The following is a 16,288-nucleotide window of genomic DNA, read 5'->3' as shown; positions in this document are numbered from 1 at the left end:
TATGAATACTGAAAAAAAGGAAGGGATTGGAAATATAGAATAAGAATATGCCTTTCACTCAATGGTTAGCTAGCTCATATGGAATAGGCCAGTAGCGAGAAGTTGCCTAATCTTGCTAATGGTATTCAACCTTTATACCTCACTAGTTTTCAACTAACCTGATTTATTTGTTAATTATCTCATGTGGTCTCATAATTGAACAAATCACATAAAGATTTTTCAGATGGCGATGTGAGTTTTCATTCTTCAACTCTTAAAATTTTGGTAACATATGAATTATACATGTTTGCAATCTAGGGGCGCATTCAACACTGGGTATGTGATGCAAAGTGATTGCTCTTCGGTAGCGGCTGCAATCATCATTCAACACTGGGTATGAGAAAATTTAAAAAATTATTTAAAATACAAAATTAACTTCCGAAATTATACAATTTGAATCTCAAACTTTGTGACAAACCTAAGGTTTTCATCACATTTTTAAAAATTGTCCTTCTCGAAATATTCTTTCCGAATAGTTATAGTGGATTTCTAACGAAAATTTATAACAAAAATTAAGTTTGATCCAAATTTTCAGTAAGGAAATCCACTCGTTTTAAAAGGATTCAAAACCAATAGGATTTAGGTTTGGTTTGTATGCACATGGACTAGAAAACCAGGATGCTCTGGCGTGATTACACCAAAAGAGGGCATGTTAAACTGATTCTATACCTTCTCCACAGATTTAGCCGTGTATGCTGTTAAATATCCAACAATCCCCCACTTATTTCAAAAGAATTGGATCATAAATTTAAGTAAAATAGTTTCTGGGTATAGTACAATGTATTAATTTTGGTGTCTTTTGAACTATGAACCAAAATTTGATTAAGTGAAAGATAATTTATTGAATATTTGGTGAAGTTTAAACTTCTATGAACCAAACAATTCTTAGTGTAAATTAAACTTTTCACCAATCACAATGTACTTTCACAATTCTGCTGTTTGACGCGGTGTTGCGCTAATAAGCCATACGCGTGCCTGGAAGGTCATGAGAGCTCTAGAAATTTGCCTTCAATTTCATAGGAGTGGCTCTACTCCACTCTCATATAGGTCATTCCATCAAGTATATACTGCAGATTATACACCACCTATAAAGGATATGGAAATAATTAAGAGTTTTAACTCAACCTCACTTTCTTTGCAGTTTTAGCACTAACACCATAGGTAGGACTTTATAAAGTGCTGAAATTAACTAATGATTTGTTATTACCCATATGAACCTATTTCATGGGATCGCCAATCATATAGGTTGGGTTACCATCATTGTTGACTTCCTCCAACAAGCTGTAGTCCCATACCCCTCGATGTTTCGTTTATTAATTTCTTTCCCAAGGGTTTAGTCAGAGGATCGGCCAAATTCACTTCTTGTAACGACCTGAAAATCGGACCGCTACCGGCGCTAGGATCCGGGTCGACATAAGGCCGCCGGGACCCGTAGCAAGCCTAACATGCATCCTGTGAACCTGCTTAATCCCATACATGATCAACAACATACATAAAAATTAAACTTTTCTTTCCATATACATCAACCAAACTCAACCTGTGCATATACATTATACATAACATAACATTGATCCCTCAATGGGATCTCATCAGTGCCCCCAATGGGTGACATATGCTGAGTTGGTTTACATAAACATCATAAAAATCTCTAAGATCATGTATTAAAAGGGATAACAACTGTCTATGGTCAAGCACACCTCTAACATCCATATACATCATCTCATTACATAACTATACTGATTAAGACATTACATTACAATTTGATCATGTCCATTGCTAGCTATTACACAAGCATGACTTCTTTACTCTATCCGGACTCCCGCACTATACTGTACCTGCAAGCCTGGGGGTAAAGGGAGAGGGGTGAGCTAAAAGCCCAATGAGCAGAACTATAAAACATATTAACACTATGCTCTAATGAAATGCATCATAACACAGACAATTCACATAAGGGTTGGGTGAACTTGTCACCAATTAGTCCAAGCTAACTCTGTGTCAGGCCGTAGCATGGGGTCCTGGTCTTCCTGTCATAACATACATTACTTATCATTGTCCCAGGGCCTCCTCTGGGCTCCTGGTCTTCGAGTCCCATAACCGTGCCAGGCCGTAGAATGGGGTCCTGGTCTTCCTGTCATGGACTAATTGGGTCATCCAACATTCACCCACATCAACAACAATCGATGCAATGCGGCATATTCGTGAAAACTAATGCAAACACCCTATTGCATAATCATGATGCATGAAACATGATAAAACATTTCATTTCTCAATTTAAAAGGTTAAGTTTAGTTCCACTCACCTCTGGCTGACTCTGACAACACCGAAGCAGCTGAACTCACTGCTGGGGTCCTCGGGTCCTCGGTTCCTCGGGTCCGAACCTACACAGGTGGACTCAAATGAGGGACCAAACATACTAGAACATAACTATAAACTACTCCCCAAAAACCCCTTAAAACATCATGAAACAACCATACAAAAACATGCAAAGGAGGCCTGGACAGGGCACTTTCGGCTGCAGGTTCGGCGGCCGAAAGTCCTTCCAGAGCCGAAAGTCAGGCAGGTTCGGCGGCACCTTCGGCGGCCGAAACTCCCAGACAGAGACGAAACTCATGCATGTTCGGCGACACTTTCGGCGGCCGAAACTGCTAGACAGAGACGAAAGTCTCCTTTCGGGGGCAAGCTTCGGCAGCCGAAAGGCTGCCTCCCCAGCCATGTTCGGCGGCCGAAAATCCTTCGGCTGCCGAACCTGGTTTCTGCCAAAGGGCAGAAACTTGGCTCCCTTTGCACATTTCGCCTCCAAACTTATCAAACATGCATCAAACCTATTCTACAACACACAAACACAAGCATACATGTTCCTAGGGGTCTCAAACCATCATAAACCCCCCTCAACAACACATCAAGAAACTCACATTGTTCATGAACATACATTTATACCCATAAGCATAACCATAACCTAAACATGCATTCTAACCCATAGATCTACTTAAAACTTACTTAAAACATGCAATGAGCTTAAGATCGGCTCTTACCTCTTGAAGATCGAGAGAGAGACGACTTAAACTCGGAGTTGGGAGAGATTGGGTTCTTGAACCTCCAAGCTCCAAAACTTTGCTCAAAAGCTCAAATCTTCAAAACAAGGTTAAAACAAATGAAAATCTTGAAAGATTTAGAGGAAAGACGTCAAAGATGGGTGAGGGGCGGCGGAGACTCACCTTGGCCGAAAATGGGGAAAAAGCTCGCCAGTTTTCGGCTAAGGGATCCTTTTATAGTGGCTGGCCAGACCACGTTCGGGGGCCGAATGTGCCTCCGCATGCATGCCATGTTCGGCGGCCGAACATGAGGTTCGGCGGCCGAACCTGAACTTCCCTCACTTATGCTTTGGGGGGCCTAAAGCACACCCGCAACGCATGCATGTTCGGCGGCCGAACTTGAGGTTCGGCAGCCGAACCTGAGTTTTCCTCTAATGCTATTTTCATGCAAAAACTCATTTTCTTTCATGCTTAAAACATAAAACACATTAAAACATTTTATAAAAACATGGTTTTACCCTACTAGAGGCTTCCGACATCCGAGATTCCACCGGACGGTAGGAATTCCGATACCGGAGTCTAGCCGGGTATTACATTCTCTCCCCCTTAAGAACATTCGTCCCCGAATGTTCCTCAACTAGCACATGCAAGGCATACAACATAAAACACATAGAGACTAACCTTAAAAGAGATGAGGATATTGCCGGAGCATGGACTCCCGTGTCTCCCAAGTGCACTCTTCCAGATTGTGGTGGTTCCAAAGGACCTTCACCATCGGGATTTCCTTGTTCCTTAGCTTTCTGATCTGGGTGTCTAGGATCCGTACCGGCCGCTCAACATAGGTGAGATCCTCTTGGATCTCCACATCAGGCTCACTAAGAACCTTGCCCGGATCTGACACAAACTTTCTCAACATAGAAACATGGAAAACCGGATGGATTCTCTCCATTGAAGCAGGTAAATCCAGCTTGTACGATGCATTCCCAATCTTTTGCAAGACTTCAAAGGGTCCGATGTATCGTGGGGCTAGTTTACCTTTCTTCCCGAAGCGAACCACTCCCTTCATTGGAGACACCTTGAGCAATACCAGATCCCCCTCCTGAAACTCTACTTGCCTTCTGCGGATGTCTGCATAACTCTTCTGTCTGCTTGCAGCAGTCTTGATTCTTTCTCTGATTAAGGGTACCACCCTGCTGGTGATCTCTACTAGCTCAGGCCCTGCCAAGGCCTTTTCTCCAACTTCTTCCCAGCAAACAGGTGACCTGCACTTCCTTCCATATAAAGCTTCATATGGAGCCATCCCGATGCTAGCATGATGGCTGTTATTGTAGGCAAACTCCACCAAAGGTAGATGCTGCCTCCAAGAACCGCCAAAGTCCAGCACACACATTCTTAGCATATCTTCTATGGTCTGGATGGTCCTCTCTGACTGTCCGTCTGTCTGTGGATGGAAGGCAGTACTGAAATCCAACCTGGTACCCATGGCATCCTGCAGACTCCGCCAAAACCTGGAGGTGAACTAGGGTCCTCTATCTGACACTATAGAAACAGGAACCCCATGCAGTCTGACTATCTCTTCAACATACACCTGCGCCAATTTGTCCACAGAATAGCCACTCCTGATAGGGATGAAGTGAGCAGATTTGGTGAGTCTGTCCACAATCACCCATATGGAGTCCAATCTGTTGGACGCTGCCGGTAACCCCACTACGAAGTCCATAGCTATATTCTCCCATTTCCACTCTGGAATAGGTAGCGGGTTAAGCATTCCAGCCGGCTTCTGATGTTCCAGCTTCACCCTCTGACACACTTCGCAGGCTGACACAAACTTTACCACTTCTCTCTTCATAGTTGGCCACCAATAAACCCTTTTTAGATCCTTATACATCTTGGTGGCTCCGGGGTGAATGCTGTATCTTGCATTATGAGCCTCTCTCATAATGTCTCCTTTTAGCCCTATGTCATCTGGTTTACACAATCGACTCCCATAGCGGAGGATCCCCTTACTGTCGAATCTGAACTCACTGTCTTTGCCTGACTGAACAGTCCTGGCAATCTTCACTAACTCTGGGTCCTCATGCTGTTTCTGAGCCACCTGCTCCAGAAACACGGGTGTCACTTTCATCTGAGCGATCAAGGCACCTGTACCAGACAACTCCAACTGTAGACCTTCATCGATGAGCTTGTAAAACTCCTTCACCACTGGTCTTCTCTCTGCCGTGATGTGGGATAGACTGCCTAGTGACTTCCGGCTTAGGGCGTCTGCCACGACATTCGCCTTGCCCGGATGATACTGAATCTTGCAATCATAGTCACTCAGCAATTCTACCCATCTTCTCTGTCTCAAGTTCAAATCTCTTTGACTCAAGATGTACTGCAGGCTCTTATGATCTGTAAGATCTCACATTTTACCCCATAGAGGTAGTGCCTCCACATCTTGAGTGCAAAGATTACTGCTGCCATCTCAAGGTCATGTGTGGGGTAATTCAACTCATGCTTCTTTAGCTGCCTCGAAGCATAAGCAATCACCCTCTTATTTTGCATCAGTACACAACCAAGTCCCACACGGGACGCATCACAGAAGACTGTAAAGTCCTCATCACTAGACGGCAGAGCTAACACTGGTGATGAAGTCAACCTCTTCTTAAGCTCTTCAAAACTCTCTTCGCACTGGTCGGTCCACACAAACTTCTGATTCTTCCTGGTTAACCTGGTTAGAGGAGCTGCAATTTTTGAGAAGTCCTGAACGAACCTCCTGTAGTAACCTGCTAAACCCAAGAAACTCCTGATCTCCGTCACTGAAGTGGGTCTAGGCCAGTTAGCCACAGTTTCTGTCTTCTTGGGGTCCACCTCTATCCCATTCTCTGTCACTACATGCCCCAAGAACGAAATGCTCCTCAGCCATAACTCACACTTAGAGAACTTGGCATACAAGCCATGTTCCCTCAAGGTCTGCAGAACCAACCTCAGATGATGGGCATGCTCCTCTACATTCCTGGAATACACCAAGATATCATCTATGAAGACAATAACGAAGTGATCCAGGTACTGGCTAAACACTCTGTTCATGAGATCCATGAATGCTGCAGGGGCGTTGGTTAACCCGAACGGCATCACAAGGAACTCAAAATGCCCATATCTGGTCCTGAAAGCTGTCTTTGGCACGTCCTCTTCCCTGATCCTCAACTGATGATACCCGGACCTCAGATCTATTTTAGAGAAACAACCCGCTCCTGCTAGCTGGTCGAATAGATCATCGATCCTTGGCAAAGGGTACCTGTTCTTGGTAGTGACTTTGTTCAACTGCCTGTAGTCGATACAAAGCCTAAGGGATCCATCCTTCTTTCTCACAAACAAAACTGGAGCACCCCAGGGTGAGGTACTCGGTCGGATGAAGCCCTTGTCTACCAGCTCCTGTAACTGCTCCTTCAACTCCTTCAATTCTGCTGGCGCCATCCTGTAGGGAGGGATAGAGATCGGTCGGCTTCCAGGCATCAGTTCTATCTCGAACTCTATCTCCCTAGCAGGTGGTAAACCTGGCAGCTCGTCTGGGAACACATCTAAGAACTCTCTAACCACTGGCACCGAGGCGGGCTCTCTAACCTGACTGCTAAGCTCTCTCACATGAGCCAAATACCCCTGACATCCCTTCCTAAGCAACCTACGAGCCTGAAGAACTGATATCAGACCTCTAGGTGTACCCCTCCTGTCTCCCCTGAAGACAACCTCTGACCCATCCTGACCTCTGAACCTGACTACCTTGTCCCTGCAGTCCAAGGTAGCACCATGGGTAGATAACCAATCCATCCCTAGAATGACGTCAAAATCTGTCAAGTCTAGAACCACAAGGTCGGCGGAAAGGCATCTTCCCTCAACAAAGACTGGACTGCACTGGCAGACTGACTCTGCCACTGATGGGTCACACTTGGGTCCACTGACCCAGAGAGGACACTCTAACTCAGAGATCATCAATCCCAACCTCTGAACGGCTCTCGGAGCAATAAAAGAATGAGATGCACCAGGGTCCATCAAGGCATACACATCTGAACAACCAATGACTAAATTACCTGCCACCACGGTGTTAGATGCATCTACCTCCTGCTGAGTCATTGTGAAAATCCGTGCTGGAGCTGATGGACCTTCACCCCTGAAACCCGCTGAGGAAGAGGCTGTCCCTCTCCCTCTGCCTCTGCCACTGGCTTGAGTCATGGCTGGAGCTGCTGGCTGCGCTACACTGCCTGAGGCTGTCTGCTGGGACTGAGCCATCGGGACTGCTCTTGGACATTCTCGAGCCATATGCCCCTCCTGACCACATCTGAAACAGGCGTTCGTCCCAAACCGACATACTCCCCTGTGTGGCTTACCACACTTCGCACAAACTGCATTATCCGCACCAGAGCTTGAGCCACTTCCAAATCCCAGACTGGACTTAACCTTACTCCAGAACTTATTCTTCTTACCCTTGGGCTTACCCCATCTCTTACTGCCTGAAGCTGCTGCACTCAAGGTAGAGGGATCTAACCTTCCCCCACCCGGAGTTTTTGAACCAGAAGATTGTGCCACTGTCTGCTTAACTGTCCCCTGAATGATGGCACTGGCCTCCATTTTCCTGGCCATATCTACTATGGCATGGAAGCTCTCCCTGTCCACGGACTGAATCAAGGAGGAATACCTGGAATGAAGTTTCATGACATACCTCCTTGACTTCTTCGAATCTGTATCCAGACTCTGCCCAGCAAAAGGCAACAGCTCCAAGAATCTGTCGGTGTACTCCTCTACACTCATTTCATCAGTCTACCTCAACTGTTCAAACTCTATCATCTTCAGCTCTCTTGAACTATCGGAAAAAGCCCATCCTGCAAACTCGTTTGCAAACTCTTCCCAAGACATGCTGTCCACCCTCGGGTTCACATAATTCTTGAACCACTCTCGTGCCTTCTTGCACTTAAGCGTGAACCCGGCCATCTGAATGGCTCTGCTATTATCAGCCCCAATCTCCTCTGTGATCACTTTAACCCTTTCAAGATACACAAATGGGTCATCCCCTTTCTCATACTGAGGAGCACCCAGTTTCATGTAGTCAGTCATCTTAACCTTGCTCCCACTGGCTGAGCTAGGTCTAGATGGTTGAGCAACTGGGGCTGCTGGTTCTGTAGGTGGTGGAGGTGGTGCAACATTTTCTGAGGTAGAGTTTGCTGGATTTGGATAGTAGGGTGGAGGTGGGTACATTGGGTACTGAGAGTATGGTGGGTAGTAAGGTGGGTATGGCATCTGTGTGGGATAAGGGGTGAAGCTAGGGTAATCCGATGTACCTCCCATCGAATACCCAGGATGTTGTGAGAAGTGTGGGTAGTGGGGTGGCTGAACAAATCCCGAGGCCTGAGTGCCTCCTTGGGACTTTCCCATACCTTCCTCTGACATACTAACTCCCAAACTGCCATCCCTCCTCTGCTCTACATCCATCTGGTCCCCCACATCCTCTGACATTCCGCCTTGAACTGTTCCTCTGACTGATCTGCTTCTACCCAGATCCAAAGACCTTCTAGGGTCTCTTGCTGCTATTTCTCTGCTAGACCTACTAGACATTGCCCTAGGCAATGCTGGAGGACGGGCGCTCGTGCCCTCATCCTCAGGTGGTACTCCAGTCAATCTTGTTGATCGACGAGTTCCCCTCATCCTGTTTTCTGAAAAACAATACACATCACAAGCAAACATTAGCATCATATGGTTCATGTGGGCACACATGAACCCGCATCACATACATCACATATCATAGCATATCATTAATGCACATGCATATTATCATGGCATTTCACATCATCATGCAAGACAGGACTCCACATCCTATCCTAGTGGACATGATCATCCTATTGTGCTTGACCTTCTATAACATCTATGAGCCCGACACTCTAGGTCCGACCATATGAACCTAGGGCTCTGATACCATTCTGTAACGACCCAAAAATCGGACCGCTACCGGCTCTAGGATCCGGGTCGACATAAGGCCGCCGGGACCCGTAGCAAGCCTAACATGCATCCTGTGAACCTGCTTAATCCCATACATGATCAACAACATACATAAAAATTAAACTTTTCTTTCCATATACATCAACCAAACTCAACCTGTGCATATACATTATACATAACATAACATTGATCCCTCAATGGGATCTCATCAGTGCCCCCAATGGGTGACATATGCTGAGTTGGTTTACATAAACATCATAAAAATCTCTAAGATCATGTATTAAAAGGGATAACAACTGTCTATGGTCAAGCACACCTCTAACATCCATATACATCATCTCATTACATAACTATACTGATTAAGACATTACATTACAATTTGATCATGTCCATTGCTAGCTATTACACAAGCATGACTTCTTTACTCTATCCGGACTCCCGCACTATACTGTACCTGCAAGCCTGGGGGTAAAGGGAGAGGGGTGAGCTAAAAGCCCAATGAGCAGAACTATAAAACATATTAACACTATGCTCTAATGAAATGCATCATAACACAGACAATTCACATAAGGGTTGGGTGAACTTGTCACCAATTAGTCCAAGCTAACTCTGTGCCAGGCCGTAGCATGGGGTCCTGGTCTTCCTGTCATAACATACATTACTTATCATTGTCCCAGGGCCTCCTCTGGGCTCCTGGTCTTCGAGTCCCATAACCGTGCCAGGCCGTAGAATGGGGTCCTGGTCTTTCCTTACTCTGTGCCAGGCCGTAGAATGGGGTCCTGGTCTTCCTGTCATGGACTAATTGGGTCATCCAACATTCACCCACATCAACAACAATCGATGCAATGCGGCATATTCGTGAAAACTAATGCAAACACCCTATTGCATAATCATGATGCATGAAACATGATAAAACATTTCATTTCTCAATTTAAAAGGTTAAGTTTAGTTCCACTCACCTCTGGCTGACTCTGACAACACCGAAGCAGCTGAACTCACTGCTGGGGTCCTCGGGTCCTCGGTTCCTCGGGTCTGAACCTACACAGGTGGACTCAAATGAGGGACCAAACATACTAGAACATAACTATAAACTACTCCCCAAAAACCCCTTAAAACATCATGAAACAACCATACAAAAACATGCAAAGGAGGCCTGGACAGGGCACTTTCGGCTGCAGGTTCGGCGGCCGAAAGTCCTTCCAGAGCCGAAAGTCAGGCAGGTTCGGCGGCACCTTCGGCGGCCGAAACTCCCAGACAGAGACGAAACTCATGCATGTTCGGCGGCACTTTCGGCTGCCAAAACTGCCAGACAGAGACGAAAGTCTCCTTTCGGGGGCAAGCTTTGGCAGCCGAAAGGCTGCCTCCCCAGCCATGTTCAGCGGCCGAAAATCCTTCGGCTGCCGAACCTGGTTTCTGCCAAAGGGCAGAAACTTGGCTCCCTTTGCACATTTCGCCTCCAAACTTATCAAACATGCATCAAACCTATTCTACAACACACAAGCACAAGCATACATGTTCCTAGGGGTCTCAAACCATCATAAACCCCCTCAACAACACATCAAGAAACTCACATTGTTCATGAACATACATTTATACCCATAAGCATAACCATAACCTAAACATGCATTCTAACCCATAGATCTACTTAAAACTTACTTAAAACATGCAATGAGCTTAAGATCGGCTCTTACCTCTTGAAGATCGAGAGAGAGACGACTTAAACTCGGAGTTGGGAGAGATTGGGTTCTTGAACCTCCAAGCTCCAAAACTTTGCTCAAAAGCTCAAATCTTCAAAATAAGGTTAAAACAAATGAAAATCTTGAAAGATTTAGAGGAAAGACGTCAAAGATGGGTGAGGGGCGGCGGAGACTCACCTTGGCCGAAAATGGGGAAAGCTCGCCCGTTTTCGGCTAAGGGACCCTTTTATAGTGGCTGGCCAGACCACGTTCGGGGGCCGAATGTGCCTCCGCATGCATGCCATGTTCGGCGGCCGAACATGAGGTTCAGCGGCCGAACCTGGACTTCCCTCACTTATGCTTTCGGGGGCCTAAAGCACACCCGCAACGCATGCATGTTCGGCGGCCGAACTTGAGGTTCGGCGGCCGAACCTGAGTTTTCCTCTAATGCTATTTTCATGCAAAAACTCATTTTCTTTCATGCTTAAAACATAAAACACATTAAAACATTTTATAAAAACATGGTTTTACCCTACTAGAGGCTTCCGACATCCGAGATTCCACCGGACGGTAGGAATTCCGATACCGGAGTCTAGCCGGGTATTACACTTCTGACTTCACATAATCAATAGATATAACTCCATCTTTTAGCAGCTGCTTTACCACATTATGTCTCAACCGAATGTGCCTATTTTTACCATTAAAGGTTTTATTTTTTGCAATGGCTATTGCAGCTTGGCAATCACAATGAATAGACACAGAAGGTGTTTGTTTCATTCCCAATGGAATGCCTGCCAACAAGTTTTTCAACCACTCGGCCTCATTACCAGTCAAATCTAGAGCAATAAACTCTGATTCCATGGTTGATCTAGCAATAACAGTTTTTTTTGCTGATTTCCACGATATTGCTCCACCACCTAAGGTGAAAATATAACCACAAGTGGATTTGATCTCATCTGAGTCTGAAATCCAATTTGCATCGCTATACTCTTCTAGCACAGCGGGAAATCCACTATATAGAATACCATAATTTATGGTACCTCTCAAATATTTCATTAAACGTACCAAAGCATTCCAATGATCATGGTTAGGACTTTGAGTGTACCTGCTCAGTCTACACACTGCATAAGCTATATCTGGTCGAGTAAAATTCATCAAATGAATTAAACTTCCAATAATTTGAGCATATTTAGACTGGGATACAACATCTCCAACATTTTTCTTTAACTGACTGTTAGCATGAAATGGAGTGTTTACAGGTTTCACATCAAAATTCTCGAATTTCTTTAGAAGTTTTACAACATAATGTTCTTGAGTCAACATTAACCCATTATCATTTCGTACAATTTTCACACCCAAAATTACTTTAGCTTCTCCCATGTCTTTTATTTCAAATTTAGAAGATAAAAATTGTTTTGTTTCTTGAACTATATCAAGACATGAACCAAAAATGAGCATATCATCCACATATAAGTATATAATTACACAATCATTTCCAATAAGTTTTGTATAAACACATTTATCAATATCAATAGAAGAAAAACCATTACTTAACAAAACTTTGTCAAATTTTTTATGCCATTATTTTGGTGCTTGTTTTAAACCATATAAAGACTTAAGCAATTTACAAACTTTATTTTCTTGGCCCAAAACAACACAACCTTCAGGTTGTACCATGTAGATCTCTTCTTCCAAATCACCATTTAAAAATGCAGTTTTTACATCCATCTGATGGATATAAAGTTTGTAAATAGAAGCTAAAGCAATTAAAATTCTAATTGAAGAAATTCTAGTAACAGGAGCATATGTATCAAAATAGTCAATATTTTGTTTTTGAGTAAAACCTTTTGCAATAAGTCTAGCTTTGTATTTATTAATTGAACCATCAAGATTTAATTTCTTTTTGAAAATCCATTTGCAACCAATTGGTTTTGCTCCATGTGGTAGATTAACAAGTTCCCAAGTATTATTTTATAAAATAGAATCAATTTCAACTTTAATAGCTTCTTTCCAAAATGATGCATTAGAAGAAGAAATTGCATCTGAAAAAGTTAAAGGATCATCTTCCAAAAGATAAGTATAAAAATCATTTCCAAATGATTTTTCTTTCCTTTGTCTTTTTAATTTTCTTAACTCTTCAACTTCACTTTCATTTATATTTTCACTAACAGATGCATTAGAAACAACTTTATTTCTCAAAGGAAAATTATTTTCAAAAATCTCAGCATTTTTAGTTTCAATAATAGTGTTACAATCCAAAATATCACTTTTAGGCACAAGAAATCTATATTCAGCACTGCAATTAGCATAACCAATAAATAAACAATCAGAAGTTTTTGCACCAATTTTTCTTTTCTTTGGTTCAGGAAGCATAACTTTGGCTAAACACCCCCACACTTTTAAATATTTGAAGTTAGGAGGATAACCCTTCCATAATTCATAAGGTGTAATACCAGTTTTTTTATAAGAAATCCTATTTTGTAAGTGACATGCAGATAAAATGGCTTCACCCCATAGATTATCTGGTGCATTAGAACTAACAAGTAAACAATTCATCATTTCCTTTAAAGTTCTATTTTTTTTTCTGCTATCCCATTTGATTCAGGTGAATATGGTGGGGTAATTTCGTGGATTATGCCATATTTTTCACAATAATCATTAAGTAAGACATATTCACCTCCTCTATCTGATCTAATTCTTTTAATTTTTCTATTTAATTGATTTTCTACTTCATTTTTATATGCAAGAAACATGTCAAAGGCTTCATCTTTATTTCTTAATAAATATACTTTAGTATATCTAGAAAAATATCAATAAAAGTTACATAGTATCTTTTTCCACCTCTAGTCATAGTTTATTTTAAATCTCCTAAATTAATATGAATTAAATTTAATAATTTAATTTCTCTAAAAACAGAAGCACAAGTTTTCTTTATTTGTTTTAATTCAGCACATACTTCATATCCAACTATAAGAAAAACCAATAGGAGCTACAGGCATTGCCACAATTGACTGGGCTAGTGGCCTTTGAAAGAGGGCAAAGATCAAATCTGTTTTCCATTAAGCCTGTCATGGTTGATTAAAACTGCCACCAGATTAATATTTAGGGGGCAAACTTCTGGTCGGGGGACCGAATAATCTAGTACACTAGGAATCCATGGGTCATTCCAAATGAGGGTACTCATTCCATCACCTATAACCTATTCTTATCCGACCACCCTCTTTCAAAACCTCTCTTCCTGCCAAGAGACCATTCCAGATCCAAGAGTTATTTACTATTAAAAATAAATATAAAAACATTATAAGTTTTACGTTTAGCAATCAAAATTTAAATTAAAATAATAAATAGAACCGTATCAAAATTCTTTAAAATTATATTGAAATTTGATTTTCTAAATATCCCTTGATGGTTTAATTCTGTGTTTTGATTTTTAGTTAAAATCCTATCAAAATTTAAACTAAATAATTTTATTATTTTTTATTTTATATATAAATATATTAATATTTTTTTAATCAATGAATTATCAGAATCATTTCTAAAATTAAAAATTCTCGAATTCGATAGTAGGAGTAAGGTGTATATATATAAAAAGATATTATTTGTTTTTAATATTATAAAAGTAAGTTATTTTTTAAAAATACATTTTCATAAAAAAAAGTTTTAAAAAAGGAAGAAGATTATTTTCAGCAAATTAAGGCGGCAAGAGAATAACTTATTTATTTAAAAAATATTTTTTGTTAATATTAACAAAATAATTTATTTTTTATTATTTAATTTTAATTTAAAAAAATAAAATTTATTAATAAATTTATATAAGAAAATCTTTATTTTTCTTAAAATAGCTTTTTTTTTCTTTCATTCAAAAAATATTTTTTATTAAATAAAGTTTTTAAATATTTCAAACATCAAAAAATTTATGAAAAATATTTTTTATAATAAACTTAACTTAAATATAAGCCGAAGTTATTATAAATGTAGAGGACTTTTTAAAATATTGTATTTGGAAAAAAAAAATTATAAATTAGAATTTACAATAATAGAATTTGATATACGTACTACGAATTTATGCACACAATAAATACAGTGAGAGAGAAGGAAGGTATTTGTGGTGGAGGTACATCCTTCTTTCCCATGAGGGAAGGGTACCCTATAATTCACTATTACAAAATGCATTCAAGGCTATGGCTAAAAATATAAGCTATATATATTTAAATTATATTTATGTCTGAGTGATTTAAGAAACGTTCAATCAGTTTAGAGTTTATTTATGGTTGAATTTGAACTGTAATCTAAATTAAAATTGAACCGATCAAATATAAAATCAAATTAACCAATTGATTTTGATTTTTGAATTTGATCAAATCTAAAATCTTGTATAATAGGTAAGAAATGACCTATCTGAATACTGAAAGAAAGCTAAGGGTTGGGAACATAGAATAGGAATATGACTTTCACTCAATGGTTAGCTAGTTCATATGGAATAGGTCAGTAGTGAGAAGTTGTTTAATCTTGTTAACGGTTTTCAATCTTTATACCTCACTCAGGGTATAATTCGAATTTTAAAAAGTTTTTGAAAGTGTTGCAGAAATTATCTATGAACAAATCGACTCTTGCAAGAGAAGACAAATTCATAGGCAGTAAAAGAAAACTTTAAGCAGTTGGCATGAGCTATTGAAGATGTCGATTTAAAATTTGGACAAATTATAAATACTTTAAAACCACATCAAAAGCGAAACTAAAATGATAAACAATTATAATTCTATGACTTTAAATCATGATTGAAACCGAATCAAAACTATTTTTAAACCATTAAAATTTGACTGATTTTGATTCGATTTAGAAATTAAATCAAACCGTGCTAATTTTAAAACTATTGCTTTAGTAATACTAATATAATACTACTATCTTTTATCTCCAAAATATAAAGCATATATCAAAAATCTTTGATCATGGTTTGATGAAGCCCTCTTCACCAAGGCTTTGGAGTTTATTGGCCAAAACAATTCCTGAGTTGTTATTATCAAAATATTTTTTTTAATTTTAAATTATTATAAAAGCTCTAATCAAGCCAATATGATATATAAAAATGGTCACTCTCATACACCTAAGTCTCAATAGGATCACAAAACTTTGCTTCTTAATAGTGGACACATGTTACATTCCACACTTCTATTACATCACTGGATATCTCCAACAATCTAATTGTGCATTTCCCATTGGATAATTAAATTAACATTTTCATCCCACTATAAAAATTTAAAGTAAATTAAAAGTATTTAACAAAAACCCATTTTAAAATTATTTATCATAATATTGATTTAATTAATCATATTAAAATTCTTAATTCAATAAAAGTATAAATAAACTCACACGTGCGAATTAATTTTAGATTTTATAAATATTTAGACCGGTCTTAATTTTTATTATCAATATTCGATAAAAATTTATAGTAACTTTTTAAAAAATAAATTTTGAGATAGCACAATTTTGAAAGTGTGATGAAAGTCTTAGATCTATTATAAAATTTAATGAAAAAATTTTATAATTTAGAGATTAATTTTATATTTTAATTAT

This window comes from Manihot esculenta, chromosome 9, assembly GCF_001659605.2.
Source record: "Manihot esculenta cultivar AM560-2 chromosome 9, M.esculenta_v8, whole genome shotgun sequence".
Classification (NCBI taxonomy): domain Eukaryota; kingdom Viridiplantae; phylum Streptophyta; class Magnoliopsida; order Malpighiales; family Euphorbiaceae; genus Manihot; species Manihot esculenta.
The sequence above is the reverse complement of the archived record's forward strand: the minus strand, read 5'-3'. Positions refer to the sequence as shown.